This window comes from Anomaloglossus baeobatrachus, unplaced genomic scaffold (assembly GCF_048569485.1).
Source record: "Anomaloglossus baeobatrachus isolate aAnoBae1 unplaced genomic scaffold, aAnoBae1.hap1 Scaffold_695, whole genome shotgun sequence".
In the NCBI taxonomy this organism is placed as follows: Eukaryota; Metazoa; Chordata; class Amphibia; order Anura; family Aromobatidae; genus Anomaloglossus; species Anomaloglossus baeobatrachus.
In genome coordinates this window covers 14419-35206 of record NW_027445069.1, presented here as the reverse complement: position 1 = coordinate 35206, position 20788 = coordinate 14419, and the positions used below count along the sequence as shown (strand labels likewise).

The window sequence follows — 20788 nt, the reverse complement described above, 5'->3', positions numbered from 1 at the left end:
AGGGGAGGGGAGGGGAGGGGAGGGGAGGGGAGGGGAGGGGAGGGGGGGGTTCCTTCCTTGGTCTTTGTTTTTTCGTTTTCCTCTCTCCGTTTAAACCCTTAACTCTTGATTTGGCGTCCTGATATCTTTGCTTGGCTGCTTTGGACACACCGGCCGAGTTCCCCCTGGGCCCGCTGGCTGTGGATTCCTCCGCTGGTGTAGTGACAGGAATTGGCCTTTGGTTCAGCCGGGAGGGGAGCTTTGTAGCGAGCGGCAGCGGGCACGCTCCAAAGATGGCACTTGCGGCTGCAGCAGCAGGAAGTGCACGGCCGGGCCCTTTTTTGCGGCCGCCTGGTGGGGCTGCCGACGTTGAGCCTCCGACGCCGGGCCTCTTCCTGCCGCCCTGAGCGAGCAGCCGGAGCTGCAGCCTTCTGCCTGTTTACAGGCGTCGAACGCACGTTGGGCTCCGAAGCCGCCGCCCCGCTATGCAAATGACTCTGGCTTGCTGTGCATCTTGGACGACGGCCTTCGCCTTGAGCTTGGCCTGCCATGGGGGGGATGGAAGGGGTGTAGCCGGCTCCCAGGCTGCTGGCCTCGGTGGCACCCTCTCGAAGGAACGCCTGGCTTTGGCCCCGGATCCCGCCTCACCCCACCGCCCGAGACTCCGCGATGTAGCGGGCCTGCGCCGGAGGGGCGCCCGTCGAGCCGGCGCGCTCCCAACTCATACTTACCTGGCAGGGGAGATACCATGATCACTAAGGTGGTTCTCCCAGGGTGAGGCTCATCCATTGCACTCCGGGTGTGCTGACCCCTGCGATTTCCCCAAATGCGGGAAACTCGACTGCATAATTTGTGGTAGTGGGGGACTGCGTTCGCGCTTTCCCCTGATTTGCTCTGGTCAAAGATAGACAGATACACGCTGCTGCTTGGGGGGCTCCACGAGCCAACAGGTGTGCGAGTCTCCTTTTGCTGCCTGCTGCGAGGGACTCTCAAGCAAGCACAGCCTGTTGGTGCCCCCTTGTGGCCCCATCTAGAAGCTGCCAAAGGGAAGCCGCTCGCTTTGCTGCTGGCTTTTGGTATCTGGGATTTGTTGTGAGCCTTTTTTAAAAGAGAGGAGGGGAGGGGAGGGGAGGGGGGGGTTCCTTCCTTGGTCTTTGTTTTTTCGTTTTCCTCTCTCCGTTTAAACCCTTAACTCTTGATTTGGCGTCCTGATATCTTTGCTTGGCTGCTTTGGACACACCGGCCGAGTTCCCCCTGGGCCCGCTGGCTGTGGATTCCTCCGCTGGTGTAGTGACAGGAATTGGCCTTTGGTTCAGCCGGGAGGGGAGCTTTGTAGCGAGCGGCAGCGGGCACGCTCCAAAGATGGCACTTGCGGCTGCAGCAGCAGGAAGTGCACGGCCGGGCCCTTTTTTGCGGCCGCCTGGTGGGGCTGCCGACGTTGAGCCTCCGACGCCGGGCCTCTTCCTGCCGCCCTGAGCGAGCAGCCGGAGCTGCAGCCTTCTGCCTGTTTACAGGCGTCGAACGCACGTTGGGCTCCGAAGCCGCCGCCCCGCTATGCAAATGACTCTGGCTTGCTGTGCATCTTGGACGACGGCCTTCGCCTTGAGCTTGGCCTGCCATGGGGGGGATGGAAGGGGTGTAGCCGGCTCCCAGGCTGCTGGCCTCGGTGGCACCCTCTCGAAGGAACGCCTGGCTTTGGCCCCGGATCCCGCCTCACCCCACCGCCCGAGACTCCGCGATGTAGCGGGCCTGCGCCGGAGGGGCGCCCGTCGAGCCGGCGCGCTCCCAACTCATACTTACCTGGCAGGGGAGATACCATGATCACTAAGGTGGTTCTCCCAGGGTGAGGCTCATCCATTGCACGCCGGGTGTGCTGACCCCTGCGATTTCCCCAAATGCGGGAAACTCGACTGCATAATTTGTGGTAGTGGGGGACTGCGTTCGCGCTTTCCCCTGATTTGCTCTGGTCAAAGATAGACAGATACACGCTGCTGCTTGGGGGGCTCCACGAGCCAACAGGTGTGCGAGTCTCCTTTTGCTGCCTGCTGCGAGGGACTCTCAAGCAAGCACAGCCTGTTGGTGCCCCCTTGTGGCCCCATCTAGAAGCTGCCAAAGGGAAGCCGCTCGCTTTGCTGCTGGCTTTTGGTATCTGGGATTTGTTGTGAGCCTTTTTTAAAAGAGAGGAGGGGAGGGGAGGGGGGGGTTCCTTCCTTGGTCTTTGTTTTTTCGTTTTCCTCTCTCCGTTTAAACCCTTAACTCTTGATTTGGCGTCCTGATATCTTTGCTTGGCTGCTTTGGACACACCGGCCGAGTTCCCCCTGGGCCCGCTGGCTGTGGATTCCTCCGCTGGTGTAGTGACAGGAATTGGCCTTTGGTTCAGCCGGGAGGGGAGCTTTGTAGCGAGCGGCAGCGGGCACGCTCCAAAGATGGCACTTGCGGCTGCAGCAGCAGGAAGTGCACGGCCGGGCCCTTTTTTGCGGCCGCCTGGTGGGGCTGCCGACGTTGAGCCTCCGACGCCGGGCCTCTTCCTGCCGCCCTGAGCGAGCAGCCGGAGCTGCAGCCTTCTGCCTGTTTACAGGCGTCGAACGCACGTTGGGCTCCGAAGCCGCCGCCCCGCTATGCAAATGACTCTGGCTTGCTGTGCATCTTGGACGACGGCCTTCGCCTTGAGCTTGGCCTGCCATGGGGGGGATGGAAGGGGTGTAGCCGGCTCCCAGGCTGCTGGCCTCGGTGGCACCCTCTCGAAGGAACGCCTGGCTTTGGCCCCGGATCCCGCCTCACCCCACCGCCCGAGACTCCGCGATGTAGCGGGCCTGCGCCGGAGGGGCGCCCGTCGAGCCGGCGCGCTCCCAACTCATACTTACCTGGCAGGGGAGATACCATGATCACTAAGGTGGTTCTCCCAGGGTGAGGCTCATCCATTGCACTCCGGGTGTGCTGACCCCTGCGATTTCCCCAAATGCGGGAAACTCGACTGCATAATTTGTGGTAGTGGGGGACTGCGTTCGCGCTTTCCCCTGATTTGCTCTGGTCAAAAATAGACAGATACACGCTGCTGCTTGGGGGGCTCCACGAGCCAACAGGTGTGCGAGTCTCCTTTTGCTGCCTGCTGCGAGGGACTCTCAAGCAAGCACAGCCTGTTGGTGCCCCCTTGTGGCCCCATCTAGAAGCTGCCAAAGGGAAGCCGCTCGCTTTGCTGCTGGCTTTTGGTATCTGGGATTTGTTGTGAGCCTTTTTTAAAAGAGAGGAGGGGAGGGGGGGGTTCCTTCCTTGGTCTTTGTTTTTTCGTTTTCCTCTCTCCGTTTAAACCCTTAACTCTTGATTTGGCGTCCTGATATCTTTGCTTGGCTGCTTTGGACACACCGGCCGAGTTCCCCCTGGGCCCGCTGGCTGTGGATTCCTCCGCTGGTGTAGTGACAGGAATTGGCCTTTGGTTCAGCCGGGAGGGGAGCTTTGTAGCGAGCGGCAGCGGGCACGCTCCAAAGATGGCACTTGCGGCTGCAGCAGCAGGAAGTGCACGGCCGGGCCCTTTTTTGCGGCCGCCTGGTGGGGCTGCCGACGTTGAGCCTCCGACGCCGGGCCTCTTCCTGCCGCCCTGAGCGAGCAGCCGGAGCTGCAGCCTTCTGCCTGTTTACAGGCGTCGAACGCACGTTGGGCTCCGAAGCCGCCGCCCCGCTATGCAAATGACTCTGGCTTGCTGTGCATCTTGGACGACGGCCTTCGCCTTGAGCTTGGCCTGCCATGGGGGGGATGGAAGGGGTGTAGCCGGCTCCCAGGCTGCTGGCCTCGGTGGCACCCTCTCGAAGGAACGCCTGGCTTTGGCCCCGGATCCCGCCTCACCCCACCGCCCGAGACTCCGCGATGTAGCGGGCCTGCGCCGGAGGGGCGCCCGTCGAGCCGGCGCGCTCCCAACTCATACTTACCTGGCAGGGGAGATACCATGATCACTAAGGTGGTTCTCCCAGGGTGAGGCTCATCCATTGCACGCCGGGTGTGCTGACCCCTGCGATTTCCCCAAATGCGGGAAACTCGACTGCATAATTTGTGGTAGTGGGGGACTGCGTTCGCGCTTTCCCCTGATTTGCTCTGGTCAAAGATAGACAGATACACGCTGCTGCTTGGGGGGCTCCACGAGCCAACAGGTGTGCGAGTCTCCTTTTGCTGCCTGCTGCGAGGGACTCTCAAGCAAGCACAGCCTGTTGGTGCCCCCTTGTGGCCCCATCTAGAAGCTGCCAAAGGGAAGCCGCTCGCTTTGCTGCTGGCTTTTGGTATCTGGGATTTGTTGTGAGCCTTTTTTAAAAGAGAGGAGGGGAGGGGAGGGGAGGGGGGGGTTCCTTCCTTGGTCTTTGTTTTTTCGTTTTCCTCTCTCCGTTTAAACCCTTAACTCTTGATTTGGCGTCCTGATATCTTTGCTTGGCTGCTTTGGACACACCGGCCGAGTTCCCCCTGGGCCCGCTGGCTGTGGATTCCTCCGCTGGTGTAGTGACAGGAATTGGCCTTTGGTTCAGCCGGGAGGGGAGCTTTGTAGCGAGCGGCAGCGGGCACGCTCCAAAGATGGCACTTGCGGCTGCAGCAGCAGGAAGTGCACGGCCGGGCCCTTTTTTGCGGCCGCCTGGTGGGGCTGCCGACGTTGAGCCTCCGACGCCGGGCCTCTTCCTGCCGCCCTGAGCGAGCAGCCGGAGCTGCAGCCTTCTGCCTGTTTACAGGCGTCGAACGCACGTTGGGCTCCGAAGCCGCCGCCCCGCTATGCAAATGACTCTGGCTTGCTGTGCATCTTGGACGACGGCCTTCGCCTTGAGCTTGGCCTGCCATGGGGGGGATGGAAGGGGTGTAGCCGGCTCCCAGGCTGCTGGCCTCGGTGGCACCCTCTCGAAGGAACGCCTGGCTTTGGCCCCGGATCCCGCCTCACCCCACCGCCCGAGACTCCGCGATGTAGCGGGCCTGCGCCGGAGGGGCGCCCGTCGAGCCGGCGCGCTCCCAACTCATACTTACCTGGCAGGGGAGATACCATGATCACTAAGGTGGTTCTCCCAGGGTGAGGCTCATCCATTGCACTCCGGGTGTGCTGACCCCTGCGATTTCCCCAAATGCGGGAAACTCGACTGCATAATTTGTGGTAGTGGGGGACTGCGTTCGCGCTTTCCCCTGATTTGCTCTGGTCAAAGATAGACAGATACACGCTGCTGCTTGGGGGGCTCCACGAGCCAACAGGTGTGCGAGTCTCCTTTTGCTGCCTGCTGCGAGGGACTCTCAAGCAAGCACAGCCTGTTGGTGCCCCCTTGTGGCCCCATCTAGAAGCTGCCAAAGGGAAGCCGCTCGCTTTGCTGCTGGCTTTTGGTATCTGGGATTTGTTGTGAGCCTTTTTTAAAAGAGAGGAGGGGAGGGGAGGGGAGGGGGGGGTTCCTTCCTTGGTCTTTGTTTTTTCGTTTTCCTCTCTCCGTTTAAACCCTTAACTCTTGATTTGGCGTCCTGATATCTTTGCTTGGCTGCTTTGGACACACCGGCCGAGTTCCCCCTGGGCCCGCTGGCTGTGGATTCCTCCGCTGGTGTAGTGACAGGAATTGGCCTTTGGTTCAGCCGGGAGGGGAGCTTTGTAGCGAGCGGCAGCGGGCACGCTCCAAAGATGGCACTTGCGGCTGCAGCAGCAGGAAGTGCACGGCCGGGCCCTTTTTTGCGGCCGCCTGGTGGGGCTGCCGACGTTGAGCCTCCGACGCCGGGCCTCTTCCTGCCGCCCTGAGCGAGCAGCCGGAGCTGCAGCCTTCTGCCTGTTTACAGGCGTCGAACGCACGTTGGGCTCCGAAGCCGCCGCCCCGCTATGCAAATGACTCTGGCTTGCTGTGCATCTTGGACGACGGCCTTCGCCTTGAGCTTGGCCTGCCATGGGGGGGATGGAAGGGGTGTAGCCGGCTCCCAGGCTGCTGGCCTCGGTGGCACCCTCTCGAAGGAACGCCTGGCTTTGGCCCCGGATCCCGCCTCACCCCACCGCCCGAGACTCCGCGATGTAGCGGGCCTGCGCCGGAGGGGCGCCCGTCGAGCCGGCGCGCTCCCAACTCATACTTACCTGGCAGGGGAGATACCATGATCACTAAGGTGGTTCTCCCAGGGTGAGGCTCATCCATTGCACGCCGGGTGTGCTGACCCCTGCGATTTCCCCAAATGCGGGAAACTCGACTGCATAATTTGTGGTAGTGGGGGACTGCGTTCGCGCTTTCCCCTGATTTGCTCTGGTCAAAGATAGACAGATACACGCTGCTGCTTGGGGGGCTCCACGAGCCAACAGGTGTGCGAGTCTCCTTTTGCTGCCTGCTGCGAGGGACTCTCAAGCAAGCACAGCCTGTTGGTGCCCCCTTGTGGCCCCATCTAGAAGCTGCCAAAGGGAAGCCGCTCGCTTTGCTGCTGGCTTTTGGTATCTGGGATTTGTTGTGAGCCTTTTTTAAAAGAGAGGAGGGGAGGGGAGGGGGGGGTTCCTTCCTTGGTCTTTGTTTTTTCGTTTTCCTCTCTCCGTTTAAACCCTTAACTCTTGATTTGGCGTCCTGATATCTTTGCTTGGCTGCTTTGGACACACCGGCCGAGTTCCCCCTGGGCCCGCTGGCTGTGGATTCCTCCGCTGGTGTAGTGACAGGAATTGGCCTTTGGTTCAGCCGGGAGGGGAGCTTTGTAGCGAGCGGCAGCGGGCACGCTCCAAAGATGGCACTTGCGGCTGCAGCAGCAGGAAGTGCACGGCCGGGCCCTTTTTTGCGGCCGCCTGGTGGGGCTGCCGACGTTGAGCCTCCGACGCCGGGCCTCTTCCTGCCGCCCTGAGCGAGCAGCCGGAGCTGCAGCCTTCTGCCTGTTTACAGGCGTCGAACGCACGTTGGGCTCCGAAGCCGCCGCCCCGCTATGCAAATGACTCTGGCTTGCTGTGCATCTTGGACGACGGCCTTCGCCTTGAGCTTGGCCTGCCATGGGGGGGATGGAAGGGGTGTAGCCGGCTCCCAGGCTGCTGGCCTCGGTGGCACCCTCTCGAAGGAACGCCTGGCTTTGGCCCCGGATCCCGCCTCACCCCACCGCCCGAGACTCCGCGATGTAGCGGGCCTGCGCCGGAGGGGCGCCCGTCGAGCCGGCGCGCTCCCAACTCATACTTACCTGGCAGGGGAGATACCATGATCACTAAGGTGGTTCTCCCAGGGTGAGGCTCATCCATTGCACTCCGGGTGTGCTGACCCCTGCGATTTCCCCAAATGCGGGAAACTTGACTGCATAATTTGTGGTAGTGGGGGACTGCGTTCGCGCTTTCCCCTGATTTGCTCTGGTCAAAAATAGACAGATACACGCTGCTGCTTGGGGGGCTCCACGAGCCAACAGGTGTGCGAGTCTCCTTTTGCTGCCTGCTGCGAGGGACTCTCAAGCAAGCACAGCCTGTTGGTGCCCCCTTGTGGCCCCATCTAGAAGCTGCCAAAGGGAAGCCGCTCGCTTTGCTGCTGGCTTTTGGTATCTGGGATTTGTTGTGAGCCTTTTTTAAAAGAGAGGAGGGGAGGGGGGGGTTCCTTCCTTGGTCTTTGTTTTTTCGTTTTCCTCTCTCCGTTTAAACCCTTAACTCTTGATTTGGCGTCCTGATATCTTTGCTTGGCTGCTTTGGACACACCGGCCGAGTTCCCCCTGGGCCCGCTGGCTGTGGATTCCTCCGCTGGTGTAGTGACAGGAATTGGCCTTTGGTTCAGCCGGGAGGGGAGCTTTGTAGCGAGCGGCAGCGGGCACGCTCCAAAGATGGCACTTGCGGCTGCAGCAGCAGGAAGTGCACGGCCGGGCCCTTTTTTGCGGCCGCCTGGTGGGGCTGCCGACGTTGAGCCTCCGACGCCGGGCCTCTTCCTGCCGCCCTGAGCGAGCAGCCGGAGCTGCAGCCTTCTGCCTGTTTACAGGCGTCGAACGCACGTTGGGCTCCGAAGCCGCCGCCCCGCTATGCAAATGACTCTGGCTTGCTGTGCATCTTGGACGACGGCCTTCGCCTTGAGCTTGGCCTGCCATGGGGGGGATGGAAGGGGTGTAGCCGGCTCCCAGGCTGCTGGCCTCGGTGGCACCCTCTCGAAGGAACGCCTGGCTTTGGCCCCGGATCCCGCCTCACCCCACCGCCCGAGACTCCGCGATGTAGCGGGCCTGCGCCGGAGGGGCGCCCGTCGAGCCGGCGCGCTCCCAACTCATACTTACCTGGCAGGGGAGATACCATGATCACTAAGGTGGTTCTCCCAGGGTGAGGCTCATCCATTGCACGCCGGGTGTGCTGACCCCTGCGATTTCCCCAAATGCGGGAAACTCGACTGCATAATTTGTGGTAGTGGGGGACTGCGTTCGCGCTTTCCCCTGATTTGCTCTGGTCAAAGATAGACAGATACACGCTGCTGCTTGGGGGGCTCCACGAGCCAACAGGTGTGCGAGTCTCCTTTTGCTGCCTGCTGCGAGGGACTCTCAAGCAAGCACAGCCTGTTGGTGCCCCCTTGTGGCCCCATCTAGAAGCTGCCAAAGGGAAGCCGCTCGCTTTGCTGCTGGCTTTTGGTATCTGGGATTTGTTGTGAGCCTTTTTTAAAAGAGAGGAGGGGAGGGGAGGGGAGGGGGGGGTTCCTTCCTTGGTCTTTGTTTTTTCGTTTTCCTCTCTCCGTTTAAACCCTTAACTCTTGATTTGGCGTCCTGATATCTTTGCTTGGCTGCTTTGGACACACCGGCCGAGTTCCCCCTGGGCCCGCTGGCTGTGGATTCCTCCGCTGGTGTAGTGACAGGAATTGGCCTTTGGTTCAGCCGGGAGGGGAGCTTTGTAGCGAGCGGCAGCGGGCACGCTCCAAAGATGGCACTTGCGGCTGCAGCAGCAGGAAGTGCACGGCCGGGCCCTTTTTTGCGGCCGCCTGGTGGGGCTGCCGACGTTGAGCCTCCGACGCCGGGCCTCTTCCTGCCGCCCTGAGCGAGCAGCCGGAGCTGCAGCCTTCTGCCTGTTTACAGGCGTCGAACGCACGTTGGGCTCCGAAGCCGCCGCCCCGCTATGCAAATGACTCTGGCTTGCTGTGCATCTTGGACGACGGCCTTCGCCTTGAGCTTGGCCTGCCATGGGGGGGATGGAAGGGGTGTAGCCGGCTCCCAGGCTGCTGGCCTCGGTGGCACCCTCTCGAAGGAACGCCTGGCTTTGGCCCCGGATCCCGCCTCACCCCACCGCCCGAGACTCCGCGATGTAGCGGGCCTGCGCCGGAGGGGCGCCCGTCGAGCCGGCGCGCTCCCAACTCATACTTACCTGGCAGGGGAGATACCATGATCACTAAGGTGGTTCTCCCAGGGTGAGGCTCATCCATTGCACTCCGGGTGTGCTGACCCCTGCGATTTCCCCAAATGCGGGAAACTCGACTGCATAATTTGTGGTAGTGGGGGACTGCGTTCGCGCTTTCCCCTGATTTGCTCTGGTCAAAAATAGACAGATACACGCTGCTGCTTGGGGGGCTCCACGAGCCAACAGGTGTGCGAGTCTCCTTTTGCTGCCTGCTGCGAGGGACTCTCAAGCAAGCACAGCCTGTTGGTGCCCCCTTGTGGCCCCATCTAGAAGCTGCCAAAGGGAAGCCGCTCGCTTTGCTGCTGGCTTTTGGTATCTGGGATTTGTTGTGAGCCTTTTTTAAAAGAGAGGAGGGGAGGGGGGGGTTCCTTCCTTGGTCTTTGTTTTTTCGTTTTCCTCTCTCCGTTTAAACCCTTAACTCTTGATTTGGCGTCCTGATATCTTTGCTTGGCTGCTTTGGACACACCGGCCGAGTTCCCCCTGGGCCCGCTGGCTGTGGATTCCTCCGCTGGTGTAGTGACAGGAATTGGCCTTTGGTTCAGCCGGGAGGGGAGCTTTGTAGCGAGCGGCAGCGGGCACGCTCCAAAGATGGCACTTGCGGCTGCAGCAGCAGGAAGTGCACGGCCGGGCCCTTTTTTGCGGCCGCCTGGTGGGGCTGCCGACGTTGAGCCTCCGACGCCGGGCCTCTTCCTGCCGCCCTGAGCGAGCAGCCGGAGCTGCAGCCTTCTGCCTGTTTACAGGCGTCGAACGCACGTTGGGCTCCGAAGCCGCCGCCCCGCTATGCAAATGACTCTGGCTTGCTGTGCATCTTGGACGACGGCCTTCGCCTTGAGCTTGGCCTGCCATGGGGGGGATGGAAGGGGTGTAGCCGGCTCCCAGGCTGCTGGCCTCGGTGGCACCCTCTCGAAGGAACGCCTGGCTTTGGCCCCGGATCCCGCCTCACCCCACCGCCCGAGACTCCGCGATGTAGCGGGCCTGCGCCGGAGGGGCGCCCGTCGAGCCGGCGCGCTCCCAACTCATACTTACCTGGCAGGGGAGATACCATGATCACTAAGGTGGTTCTCCCAGGGTGAGGCTCATCCATTGCACGCCGGGTGTGCTGACCCCTGCGATTTCCCCAAATGCGGGAAACTCGACTGCATAATTTGTGGTAGTGGGGGACTGCGTTCGCGCTTTCCCCTGATTTGCTCTGGTCAAAGATAGACAGATACACGCTGCTGCTTGGGGGGCTCCACGAGCCAACAGGTGTGCGAGTCTCCTTTTGCTGCCTGCTGCGAGGGACTCTCAAGCAAGCACAGCCTGTTGGTGCCCCCTTGTGGCCCCATCTAGAAGCTGCCAAAGGGAAGCCGCTCGCTTTGCTGCTGGCTTTTGGTATCTGGGATTTGTTGTGAGCCTTTTTTAAAAGAGAGGAGGGGAGGGGAGGGGAGGGGGGGGTTCCTTCCTTGGTCTTTGTTTTTTCGTTTTCCTCTCTCCGTTTAAACCCTTAACTCTTGATTTGGCGTCCTGATATCTTTGCTTGGCTGCTTTGGACACACCGGCCGAGTTCCCCCTGGGCCCGCTGGCTGTGGATTCCTCCGCTGGTGTAGTGACAGGAATTGGCCTTTGGTTCAGCCGGGAGGGGAGCTTTGTAGCGAGCGGCAGCGGGCACGCTCCAAAGATGGCACTTGCGGCTGCAGCAGCAGGAAGTGCACGGCCGGGCCCTTTTTTGCGGCCGCCTGGTGGGGCTGCCGACGTTGAGCCTCCGACGCCGGGCCTCTTCCTGCCGCCCTGAGCGAGCAGCCGGAGCTGCAGCCTTCTGCCTGTTTACAGGCGTCGAACGCACGTTGGGCTCCGAAGCCGCCGCCCCGCTATGCAAATGACTCTGGCTTGCTGTGCATCTTGGACGACGGCCTTCGCCTTGAGCTTGGCCTGCCATGGGGGGGATGGAAGGGGTGTAGCCGGCTCCCAGGCTGCTGGCCTCGGTGGCACCCTCTCGAAGGAACGCCTGGCTTTGGCCCCGGATCCCGCCTCACCCCACCGCCCGAGACTCCGCGATGTAGCGGGCCTGCGCCGGAGGGGCGCCCGTCGAGCCGGCGCGCTCCCAACTCATACTTACCTGGCAGGGGAGATACCATGATCACTAAGGTGGTTCTCCCAGGGTGAGGCTCATCCATTGCACGCCGGGTGTGCTGACCCCTGCGATTTCCCCAAATGCGGGAAACTCGACTGCATAATTTGTGGTAGTGGGGGACTGCGTTCGCGCTTTCCCCTGATTTGCTCTGGTCAAAGATAGACAGATACACGCTGCTGCTTGGGGGGCTCCACGAGCCAACAGGTGTGCGAGTCTCCTTTTGCTGCCTGCTGCGAGGGACTCTCAAGCAAGCACAGCCTGTTGGTGCCCCCTTGTGGCCCCATCTAGAAGCTGCCAAAGGGAAGCCGCTCGCTTTGCTGCTGGCTTTTGGTATCTGGGATTTGTTGTGAGCCTTTTTTAAAAGAGAGGAGGGGAGGGGAGGGGGGGGTTCCTTCCTTGGTCTTTGTTTTTTCGTTTTCCTCTCTCCGTTTAAACCCTTAACTCTTGATTTGGCGTCCTGATATCTTTGCTTGGCTGCTTTGGACACACCGGCCGAGTTCCCCCTGGGCCCGCTGGCTGTGGATTCCTCCGCTGGTGTAGTGACAGGAATTGGCCTTTGGTTCAGCCGGGAGGGGAGCTTTGTAGCGAGCGGCAGCGGGCACGCTCCAAAGATGGCACTTGCGGCTGCAGCAGCAGGAAGTGCACGGCCGGGCCCTTTTTTGCGGCCGCCTGGTGGGGCTGCCGACGTTGAGCCTCCGACGCCGGGCCTCTTCCTGCCGCCCTGAGCGAGCAGCCGGAGCTGCAGCCTTCTGCCTGTTTACAGGCGTCGAACGCACGTTGGGCTCCGAAGCCGCCGCCCCGCTATGCAAATGACTCTGGCTTGCTGTGCATCTTGGACGACGGCCTTCGCCTTGAGCTTGGCCTGCCATGGGGGGGATGGAAGGGGTGTAGCCGGCTCCCAGGCTGCTGGCCTCGGTGGCACCCTCTCGAAGGAACGCCTGGCTTTGGCCCCGGATCCCGCCTCACCCCACCGCCCGAGACTCCGCGATGTAGCGGGCCTGCGCCGGAGGGGCGCCCGTCGAGCCGGCGCGCTCCCAACTCATACTTACCTGGCAGGGGAGATACCATGATCACTAAGGTGGTTCTCCCAGGGTGAGGCTCATCCATTGCACTCCGGGTGTGCTGACCCCTGCGATTTCCCCAAATGCGGGAAACTCGACTGCATAATTTGTGGTAGTGGGGGACTGCGTTCGCGCTTTCCCCTGATTTGCTCTGGTCAAAAATAGACAGATACACGCTGCTGCTTGGGGGGCTCCACGAGCCAACAGGTGTGCGAGTCTCCTTTTGCTGCCTGCTGCGAGGGACTCTCAAGCAAGCACAGCCTGTTGGTGCCCCCTTGTGGCCCCATCTAGAAGCTGCCAAAGGGAAGCCGCTCGCTTTGCTGCTGGCTTTTGGTATCTGGGATTTGTTGTGAGCCTTTTTTAAAAGAGAGGAGGGGAGGGGGGGGTTCCTTCCTTGGTCTTTGTTTTTTCGTTTTCCTCTCTCCGTTTAAACCCTTAACTCTTGATTTGGCGTCCTGATATCTTTGCTTGGCTGCTTTGGACACACCGGCCGAGTTCCCCCTGGGCCCGCTGGCTGTGGATTCCTCCGCTGGTGTAGTGACAGGAATTGGCCTTTGGTTCAGCCGGGAGGGGAGCTTTGTAGCGAGCGGCAGCGGGCACGCTCCAAAGATGGCACTTGCGGCTGCAGCAGCAGGAAGTGCACGGCCGGGCCCTTTTTTGCGGCCGCCTGGTGGGGCTGCCGACGTTGAGCCTCCGACGCCGGGCCTCTTCCTGCCGCCCTGAGCGAGCAGCCGGAGCTGCAGCCTTCTGCCTGTTTACAGGCGTCGAACGCACGTTGGGCTCCGAAGCCGCCGCCCCGCTATGCAAATGACTCTGGCTTGCTGTGCATCTTGGACGACGGCCTTCGCCTTGAGCTTGGCCTGCCATGGGGGGGATGGAAGGGGTGTAGCCGGCTCCCAGGCTGCTGGCCTCGGTGGCACCCTCTCGAAGGAACGCCTGGCTTTGGCCCCGGATCCCGCCTCACCCCACCGCCCGAGACTCCGCGATGTAGCGGGCCTGCGCCGGAGGGGCGCCCGTCGAGCCGGCGCGCTCCCAACTCATACTTACCTGGCAGGGGAGATACCATGATCACTAAGGTGGTTCTCCCAGGGTGAGGCTCATCCATTGCACGCCGGGTGTGCTGACCCCTGCGATTTCCCCAAATGCGGGAAACTCGACTGCATAATTTGTGGTAGTGGGGGACTGCGTTCGCGCTTTCCCCTGATTTGCTCTGGTCAAAGATAGACAGATACACGCTGCTGCTTGGGGGGCTCCACGAGCCAACAGGTGTGCGAGTCTCCTTTTGCTGCCTGCTGCGAGGGACTCTCAAGCAAGCACAGCCTGTTGGTGCCCCCTTGTGGCCCCATCTAGAAGCTGCCAAAGGGAAGCCGCTCGCTTTGCTGCTGGCTTTTGGTATCTGGGATTTGTTGTGAGCCTTTTTTAAAAGAGAGGAGGGGAGGGGAGGGGAGGGGGGGGTTCCTTCCTTGGTCTTTGTTTTTTCGTTTTCCTCTCTCCGTTTAAACCCTTAACTCTTGATTTGGCGTCCTGATATCTTTGCTTGGCTGCTTTGGACACACCGGCCGAGTTCCCCCTGGGCCCGCTGGCTGTGGATTCCTCCGCTGGTGTAGTGACAGGAATTGGCCTTTGGTTCAGCCGGGAGGGGAGCTTTGTAGCGAGCGGCAGCGGGCACGCTCCAAAGATGGCACTTGCGGCTGCAGCAGCAGGAAGTGCACGGCCGGGCCCTTTTTTGCGGCCGCCTGGTGGGGCTGCCGACGTTGAGCCTCCGACGCCGGGCCTCTTCCTGCCGCCCTGAGCGAGCAGCCGGAGCTGCAGCCTTCTGCCTGTTTACAGGCGTCGAACGCACGTTGGGCTCCGAAGCCGCCGCCCCGCTATGCAAATGACTCTGGCTTGCTGTGCATCTTGGACGACGGCCTTCGCCTTGAGCTTGGCCTGCCATGGGGGGGATGGAAGGGGTGTAGCCGGCTCCCAGGCTGCTGGCCTCGGTGGCACCCTCTCGAAGGAACGCCTGGCTTTGGCCCCGGATCCCGCCTCACCCCACCGCCCGAGACTCCGCGATGTAGCGGGCCTGCGCCGGAGGGGCGCCCGTCGAGCCGGCGCGCTCCCAACTCATACTTACCTGGCAGGGGAGATACCATGATCACTAAGGTGGTTCTCCCAGGGTGAGGCTCATCCATTGCACTCCGGGTGTGCTGACCCCTGCGATTTCCCCAAATGCGGGAAACTCGACTGCATAATTTGTGGTAGTGGGGGACTGCGTTCGCGCTTTCCCCTGATTTGCTCTGGTCAAAGATAGACAGATACACGCTGCTGCTTGGGGGGCTCCACGAGCCAACAGGTGTGCGAGTCTCCTTTTGCTGCCTGCTGCGAGGGACTCTCAAGCAAGCACAGCCTGTTGGTGCCCCCTTGTGGCCCCATCTAGAAGCTGCCAAAGGGAAGCCGCTCGCTTTGCTGCTGGCTTTTGGTATCTGGGATTTGTTGTGAGCCTTTTTTAAAAGAGAGGAGGGGAGGGGAGGGGAGGGGAGGGGAGGGGGGGGTTCCTTCCTTGGTCTTTGTTTTTTCGTTTTCCTCTCTCCGTTTAAACCCTTAACTCTTGATTTGGCGTCCTGATATCTTTGCTTGGCTGCTTTGGACACACCGGCCGAGTTCCCCCTGGGCCCGCTGGCTGTGGATTCCTCCGCTGGTGTAGTGACAGGAATTGGCCTTTGGTTCAGCCGGGAGGGGAGCTTTGTAGCGAGCGGCAGCGGGCACGCTCCAAAGATGGCACTTGCGGCTGCAGCAGCAGGAAGTGCACGGCCGGGCCCTTTTTTGCGGCCGCCTGGTGGGGCTGCCGACGTTGAGCCTCCGACGCCGGGCCTCTTCCTGCCGCCCTGAGCGAGCAGCCGGAGCTGCAGCCTTCTGCCTGTTTACAGGCGTCGAACGCACGTTGGGCTCCGAAGCCGCCGCCCCGCTATGCAAATGACTCTGGCTTGCTGTGCATCTTGGACGACGGCCTTCGCCTTGAGCTTGGCCTGCCATGGGGGGGATGGAAGGGGTGTAGCCGGCTCCCAGGCTGCTGGCCTCGGTGGCACCCTCTCGAAGGAACGCCTGGCTTTGGCCCCGGATCCCGCCTCACCCCACCGCCCGAGACTCCGCGATGTAGCGGGCCTGCGCCGGAGGGGCGCCCGTCGAGCCGGCGCGCTCCCAACTCATACTTACCTGGCAGGGGAGATACCATGATCACTAAGGTGGTTCTCCCAGGGTGAGGCTCATCCATTGCACGCCGGGTGTGCTGACCCCTGCGATTTCCCCAAATGCGGGAAACTCGACTGCATAATTTGTGGTAGTGGGGGACTGCGTTCGCGCTTTCCCCTGATTTGCTCTGGTCAAAGATAGACAGATACACGCTGCTGCTTGGGGGGCTCCACGAGCCAACAGGTGTGCGAGTCTCCTTTTGCTGCCTGCTGCGAGGGACTCTCAAGCAAGCACAGCCTGTTGGTGCCCCCTTGTGGCCCCATCTAGAAGCTGCCAAAGGGAAGCCGCTCGCTTTGCTGCTGGCTTTTGGTATCTGGGATTTGTTGTGAGCCTTTTTTAAAAGAGAGGAGGGGAGGGGAGGGGAGGGGAGGGGAGGGGAGGGGAGGGGAGGGGGGGGTTCCTTCCTTGGTCTTTGTTTTTTCGTTTTCCTCTCTCCGTTTAAACCCTTAACTCTTGATTTGGCGTCCTGATATCTTTGCTTGGCTGCTTTGGACACACCGGCCGAGTTCCCCCTGGGCCCGCTGGCTGTGGATTCCTCCGCTGGTGTAGTGACAGGAATTGGCCTTTGGTTCAGCCGGGAGGGGAGCTTTGTAGCGAGCGGCAGCGGGCACGCTCCAAAGATGGCACTTGCGGCTGCAGCAGCAGGAAGTGCACGGCCGGGCCCTTTTTTGCGGCCGCCTGGTGGGGCTGCCGACGTTGAGCCTCCGACGCCGGGCCTCTTCCTGCCGCCCTGAGCGAGCAGCCGGAGCTGCAGCCTTCTGCCTGTTTACAGGCGTCGAACGCACGTTGGGCTCCGAAGCCGCCGCCCCGCTATGCAAATGACTCTGGCTTGCTGTGCATCTTGGACGACGGCCTTCGCCTTGAGCTTGGCCTGCCATGGGGGGGATGGAAGGGGTGTAGCCGGCTCCCAGGCTGCTGGCCTCGGTGGCACCCTCTCGAAGGAACGCCTGGCTTTGGCCCCGGATCCCGCCTCACCCCACCGCCCGAGACTCCGCGATGTAGCGGGCCTGCGCCGGAGGGGCGCCCGTCGAGCCGGCGCGCTCCCAACTCATACTTACCTGGCAGGGGAGATACCATGATCACTAAGGTGGTTCTCCCAGGGTGAGGCTCATCCATTGCACTCCGGGTGTGCTGACCCCTGCGATTTCCCCAAATGCGGGAAACTCGACTGCATAATTTGTGGTAGTGGGGGACTGCGTTCGCGCTTTCCCCTGATTTGCTCTGGTCAAAAATAGACAGATACACGCTGCTGCTTGGGGGGCTCCACGAGCCAACAGGTGTGCGAGTCTCCTTTTGCTGCCTGCTGCGAGGGACTCTCAAGCAAGCACAGCCTGTTGGTGCCCCCTTGTGGCCCCATCTAGAAGCTGCCAAAGGGAAGCCGCTCGCTTTGCTGCTGGCTTTTGGTATCTGGGATTTGTTGTGAGCCTTTTTTAAAAGAGAGGAGGGGAGGGGGGGGTTCCTTCCTTGGTCTTTGTTTTTTCGTTTTCCTCTCTCCGTTTAAACCCTTAACTCTTGATTTGGCGTCCTGATATCTTTGCTTGGCTGCTTTGGACACACCGGCCGAGTTCCCCCTGGGCCCACTGGCTGTGGATTCCTCCGCTGGTGTAGTGACAGGAATTGGCCTTTGGTTCAGCCGGGAGGGGAGCTTTGTAGCGAGCGGCAGCGGGCACGCTCCAAAGATGGCACTTGCGGCTGCAGCAGCAGGAAGTGCACGGCCGGGCCCTTTTTTGCGGCCGCCTGGTGGGGCTGCCGACGTTGAGCCTCCGACGCCGGGCCTCTTCCTGCCGCCCTGAGCGAGCAGCCGGAGCTGCAGCCTTCTGCCTGTTTACAGGCGTCGAACGCACGTTGGGCTCCGAAGCCGCCGCCCCGCTATGCAAATGACTCTGGCTTGCTGTGCATCTTGGACGACGGCCTTCGCCTTGAGCTTGGCCTGCCATGGGGGGGATGGAAGGGGTGTAGCCGGCTCCCAGGCTGCTGGCCTCGGTGGCACCCTCTCGAAGGAACGCCTGGCTTTGGCCCCGGATCCCGCCTCACCCCACCGCCCGAGACTCCGCGATGTAGCGGGCCTGCGCCGGAGGGGCGCCCGTCGAGCCGGCGCGCTCCCAACTCATACTTACCTGGCAGGGGAGATACCATGATCACTAAGGTGGTTCTCCCAGGGTGAGGCTCATCCATTGCACGCCGGGTGTGCTGACCCCTGCGATTTCCCCAAATGCGGGAAACTCGACTGCATAATTTGTGGTAGTGGGGGACTGCGTTCGCGCTTTCCCCTGATTTGCTCTGGTCAAAGATAGACAGATACACGCTGCTGCTTGGGGGGCTCCACGAGCCAACAGGTGTGCGAGTCTCCTTTTGCTGCCTGCTGCGAGGGACTCTCAAGCAAGCACAGCCTGTTGGTGCCCCCTTGTGGCCCCATCTAGAAGCTGCCAAAGGGAAGCCGCTCGCTTTGCTGCTGGCTTTTGGTATCTGGGATTTGTTGTGAGCCTTTTTTAAAAGAGAGGAGGGGAGGGGAGGGGAGGGGGGGGTTCCTTCCTTGGTCTTTGTTTTTTCGTTTTCCTCTCTCCGTTTAAACCCTTAACTCTTGATTTGGCGTCCTGATATCTTTGCTTGGCTGCTTTGGACACACCGGCCGAGTTCCCCCTGGGCCCGCTGGCTGTGGATTCCTCCGCTGGTGTAGTGACAGGAATTGGCCTTTGGTTCAGCCGGGAGGGGAGCTTTGTAGCGAGCGGCAGCGGGCACGCTCCAAAGATGGCACTTGCGGCTGCAGCAGCAGGAAGTGCACGGCCGGGCCCTTTTTTGCGGCCGCCTGGTGGGGCTGCCGACGTTGAGCCTCCGACGCCGGGCCTCTTCCTGCCGCCCTGAGCGAGCAGCCGGAGCTGCAGCCTTCTGCCTGTTTACAGGCGTCGAACGCACGTTGGGCTCCGAAGCCGCCGCCCCGCTATGCAAATGACTCTGGCTTGCTGTGCATCTTGGACGACGGCCTTCGCCTTGAGCTTGGCCTGCCATGGGGGGGATGGAAGGGGTGTAGCCGGCTCCCAGGCTGCTGGCCTCGGTGGCACCCTCTCGAAGGAACGCCTGGCTTTGGCCCCGGATCCCGCCTCACCCCACCGCCCGAGACTCCGCGATGTAGCGGGCCTGCGCCGGAGGGGCGCCCGTCGAGCCGGCGCGCTCCCAACTCATACTTACCTGGCAGGGGAGATACCATGATCACTAAGGTGGTTCTCCCAGGGTGAGGCTCATCCATTGCACTCCGGGTGTGCTGACCCCTGCGATTTCCCCAAATGCGGGAAACTCGACTGCATAATTTGTGGTAGTGGGGGACTGCGTTCGCGCTTTCCCCTGATTTGCTCTGGTCAAAGATAGACAGATACACGCTGCTGCTTGGGGGGCTCCACGAGCCAACAGGTGTGCGAGTCTCCTTTTGCTGCCTGCTGCGAGGGACTCTCAAGCAAGCACAGCCTGTTGGTGCCCCCTTGTGGCCCCATCTAGAAGCTGCCAAAGGGAAGCCGCTCGCTTTGCTGCTGGCTTTTGGTATCTGGGATTTGTTGTGAGCCTTTTTTAAAAGAGAGGAGGGGAGGGGAGGGGAGGGGGGGGTTCCTTCCTTGGTCTTTGTTTTTTCGTTTTCCTCTCTCCGTTTAAACCCTTAACTCTTGATTTGGCGTCCTGATATCTTTGCTTGGCTGCTTTGGACACACCGGCCGAGTTCCCCCTGGGCCCGCTGGCTGTGGATTCCTCCGCTGGTGTAGTGACAGGAATTGGCCTTTGGTTCAGCCGGGAGGGGAGCTTTGTAGCGAGCGGCAGCGGGCACGCTCCAAAGATGGCACTTGCGGCTGCAGCAGCAGGAAGTGCACGGCCGGGCCCTTTTTTGCGGCCGCCTGGTGGGGCTGCCGACGTTGAGCCTCCGACGCCGGGCCTCTTCCTGCCGCCCTGAGCGAGCAGCCGGAGCTGCAGCCTTCTGCCTGTTTACAGGCGTCGAACGCACGTTGGGCTCCGAAGCCGCCGCCCCGCTATGCAAATGACTCTGGCTTGCTGTGCATCTTGGACGACGGCCTTCGCCTTGAGCTTGGCCTGCCATGGGGGGGATGGAAGGGGTGTAGCCGGCTCCCAGGCTGCTGGCCTCGGTGGCACCCTCTCGAAGGAACGCCTGGCTTTGGCCCCGGATCCCGCCTCACCCCACCGCCCGAGACTCCGCGATGTAGCGGGCCTGCGCCGGAGGGGCGCCCGTCGAGCCGGCGCGCTCCCAACTCATACTTACCTGGCAGGGGAGATACCATGATCACTAAGGTGGTTCTCCCAGGGTGAGGCTCATCCATTGCACGCCGGGTGTGCTGACCCCTGCGATTTCCCCAAATGCGGGAAACTCGACTGCATAATTTGTGGTAGTGGGGGACTGCGTTCGCGCTTTCCCCTGATTTGCTCTGGTCAAAGATAGACAGATACACGCTGCTGCTTGGGGGGCTCCACGAGCCAACAGGTGTGCGAGTCTCCTTTTGCTGCCTGCTGCGAGGGACTCTCAAGCAAGCACAGCCTGTTGGTGCCCCCTTGTGGCCCCATCTAGAAGCTGCCAAAGGGAAGCCGCTCGCTTTGCTGCTGGCTTTTGGTATCTGGGATTTGTTGTGAGCCTTTTTTAAAAGAGAGGAGGGGAGGGGAGGGGAGGGGAGGGGAGGGGGGGGTTCCTTCCTTGGTCTTTGTTTTTTCGTTTTCCTCTCTCCGTTTAAACCCTTAACTCTTGATTTGGCGTCCTGATATCTTTGCTTGGCTGCTTTGGACACACCGGCCGAGTTCCCCCTGGGCCCGCTGGCTGTGGATTCCTCCGCTGGTGTAGTGACAGGAATTGGCCTTTGGTTCAGCCGGGAGGGGAGCTTTGTAGCGAGCGGCAGCGGGCACGCTCCAAAGATGGCACTTGCGGCTGCAGCAGCAGGAAGTGCACGGCCGGGCCCTTTTTTGCGGCCGCCTGGTGGGGCTGCCGACGTTGAGCCTCCGACGCCGGGCCTCTTCCTGCCGCCCTGAGCGAGCAGCCGGAGCTGCAGCCTTCTGCCTGTTTACAGGCGTCGAACGCACGTTGGGCTCCGAAGCCGCCGCCCCGCTATGCAAATGACTCTGGCTTGCTGTGCATCTTGG

At 61.5% G+C, this 20788-nt stretch overlaps 19 non-coding genes across 19 annotated transcripts; all 19 read left to right on the top strand.

Annotated features, from left to right (window-relative positions):
• The first annotated feature begins 702 nt into the window (after positions 1 to 702).
• On the top strand, positions 703 to 866 carry LOC142286829 (U1 spliceosomal RNA). Its single transcript, XR_012747900.1, has one exon. It is a non-coding gene; the product is annotated as a U1 spliceosomal RNA (small nuclear RNA).
• Positions 867 to 1771: 905 nt separating this feature from the next.
• Positions 1772 to 1935, top strand: LOC142286768 (U1 spliceosomal RNA). Its single transcript, XR_012747841.1, has one exon. It is a non-coding gene; the product is annotated as a U1 spliceosomal RNA (small nuclear RNA).
• A 900-nt stretch (positions 1936 to 2835) lies between these two features.
• Positions 2836 to 2999, top strand: LOC142286828 (U1 spliceosomal RNA). The gene has a single exon (XR_012747899.1). It is a non-coding gene; the product is annotated as a U1 spliceosomal RNA (small nuclear RNA).
• Positions 3000 to 3894: 895 nt separating this feature from the next.
• LOC142286767 (U1 spliceosomal RNA) lies at positions 3895 to 4058 on the top strand. The gene has a single exon (XR_012747840.1). It is a non-coding gene; the product is annotated as a U1 spliceosomal RNA (small nuclear RNA).
• Positions 4059 to 4963: 905 nt separating this feature from the next.
• On the top strand, positions 4964 to 5127 carry LOC142286827 (U1 spliceosomal RNA). The gene has a single exon (XR_012747898.1). It is a non-coding gene; the product is annotated as a U1 spliceosomal RNA (small nuclear RNA).
• Positions 5128 to 6032: 905 nt separating this feature from the next.
• LOC142286766 (U1 spliceosomal RNA) lies at positions 6033 to 6196 on the top strand. The gene has a single exon (XR_012747839.1). It is a non-coding gene; the product is annotated as a U1 spliceosomal RNA (small nuclear RNA).
• Positions 6197 to 7096: 900 nt separating this feature from the next.
• Positions 7097 to 7260, top strand: LOC142286749 (U1 spliceosomal RNA). Its single transcript, XR_012747823.1, has one exon. It is a non-coding gene; the product is annotated as a U1 spliceosomal RNA (small nuclear RNA).
• Positions 7261 to 8155: 895 nt separating this feature from the next.
• Positions 8156 to 8319, top strand: LOC142286765 (U1 spliceosomal RNA). Its single transcript, XR_012747838.1, has one exon. It is a non-coding gene; the product is annotated as a U1 spliceosomal RNA (small nuclear RNA).
• A 905-nt stretch (positions 8320 to 9224) lies between these two features.
• LOC142286819 (U1 spliceosomal RNA) lies at positions 9225 to 9388 on the top strand. The gene has a single exon (XR_012747892.1). It is a non-coding gene; the product is annotated as a U1 spliceosomal RNA (small nuclear RNA).
• An 895-nt stretch (positions 9389 to 10283) lies between these two features.
• Positions 10284 to 10447, top strand: LOC142286763 (U1 spliceosomal RNA). Its single transcript, XR_012747836.1, has one exon. It is a non-coding gene; the product is annotated as a U1 spliceosomal RNA (small nuclear RNA).
• A 905-nt stretch (positions 10448 to 11352) lies between these two features.
• Positions 11353 to 11516, top strand: LOC142286762 (U1 spliceosomal RNA). Its single transcript, XR_012747835.1, has one exon. It is a non-coding gene; the product is annotated as a U1 spliceosomal RNA (small nuclear RNA).
• A 900-nt stretch (positions 11517 to 12416) lies between these two features.
• On the top strand, positions 12417 to 12580 carry LOC142286808 (U1 spliceosomal RNA). The gene has a single exon (XR_012747881.1). It is a non-coding gene; the product is annotated as a U1 spliceosomal RNA (small nuclear RNA).
• An 895-nt stretch (positions 12581 to 13475) lies between these two features.
• LOC142286761 (U1 spliceosomal RNA) lies at positions 13476 to 13639 on the top strand. The gene has a single exon (XR_012747834.1). It is a non-coding gene; the product is annotated as a U1 spliceosomal RNA (small nuclear RNA).
• A 905-nt stretch (positions 13640 to 14544) lies between these two features.
• LOC142286797 (U1 spliceosomal RNA) lies at positions 14545 to 14708 on the top strand. The gene has a single exon (XR_012747870.1). It is a non-coding gene; the product is annotated as a U1 spliceosomal RNA (small nuclear RNA).
• A 915-nt stretch (positions 14709 to 15623) lies between these two features.
• On the top strand, positions 15624 to 15787 carry LOC142286760 (U1 spliceosomal RNA). The gene has a single exon (XR_012747833.1). It is a non-coding gene; the product is annotated as a U1 spliceosomal RNA (small nuclear RNA).
• A 930-nt stretch (positions 15788 to 16717) lies between these two features.
• Positions 16718 to 16881, top strand: LOC142286786 (U1 spliceosomal RNA). The gene has a single exon (XR_012747859.1). It is a non-coding gene; the product is annotated as a U1 spliceosomal RNA (small nuclear RNA).
• Positions 16882 to 17776: 895 nt separating this feature from the next.
• LOC142286759 (U1 spliceosomal RNA) lies at positions 17777 to 17940 on the top strand. The gene has a single exon (XR_012747832.1). It is a non-coding gene; the product is annotated as a U1 spliceosomal RNA (small nuclear RNA).
• A 905-nt stretch (positions 17941 to 18845) lies between these two features.
• On the top strand, positions 18846 to 19009 carry LOC142286775 (U1 spliceosomal RNA). Its single transcript, XR_012747848.1, has one exon. It is a non-coding gene; the product is annotated as a U1 spliceosomal RNA (small nuclear RNA).
• A 905-nt stretch (positions 19010 to 19914) lies between these two features.
• On the top strand, positions 19915 to 20078 carry LOC142286758 (U1 spliceosomal RNA). Its single transcript, XR_012747831.1, has one exon. It is a non-coding gene; the product is annotated as a U1 spliceosomal RNA (small nuclear RNA).
• The last annotated feature ends 710 nt before the right edge of the window (positions 20079 to 20788 follow it).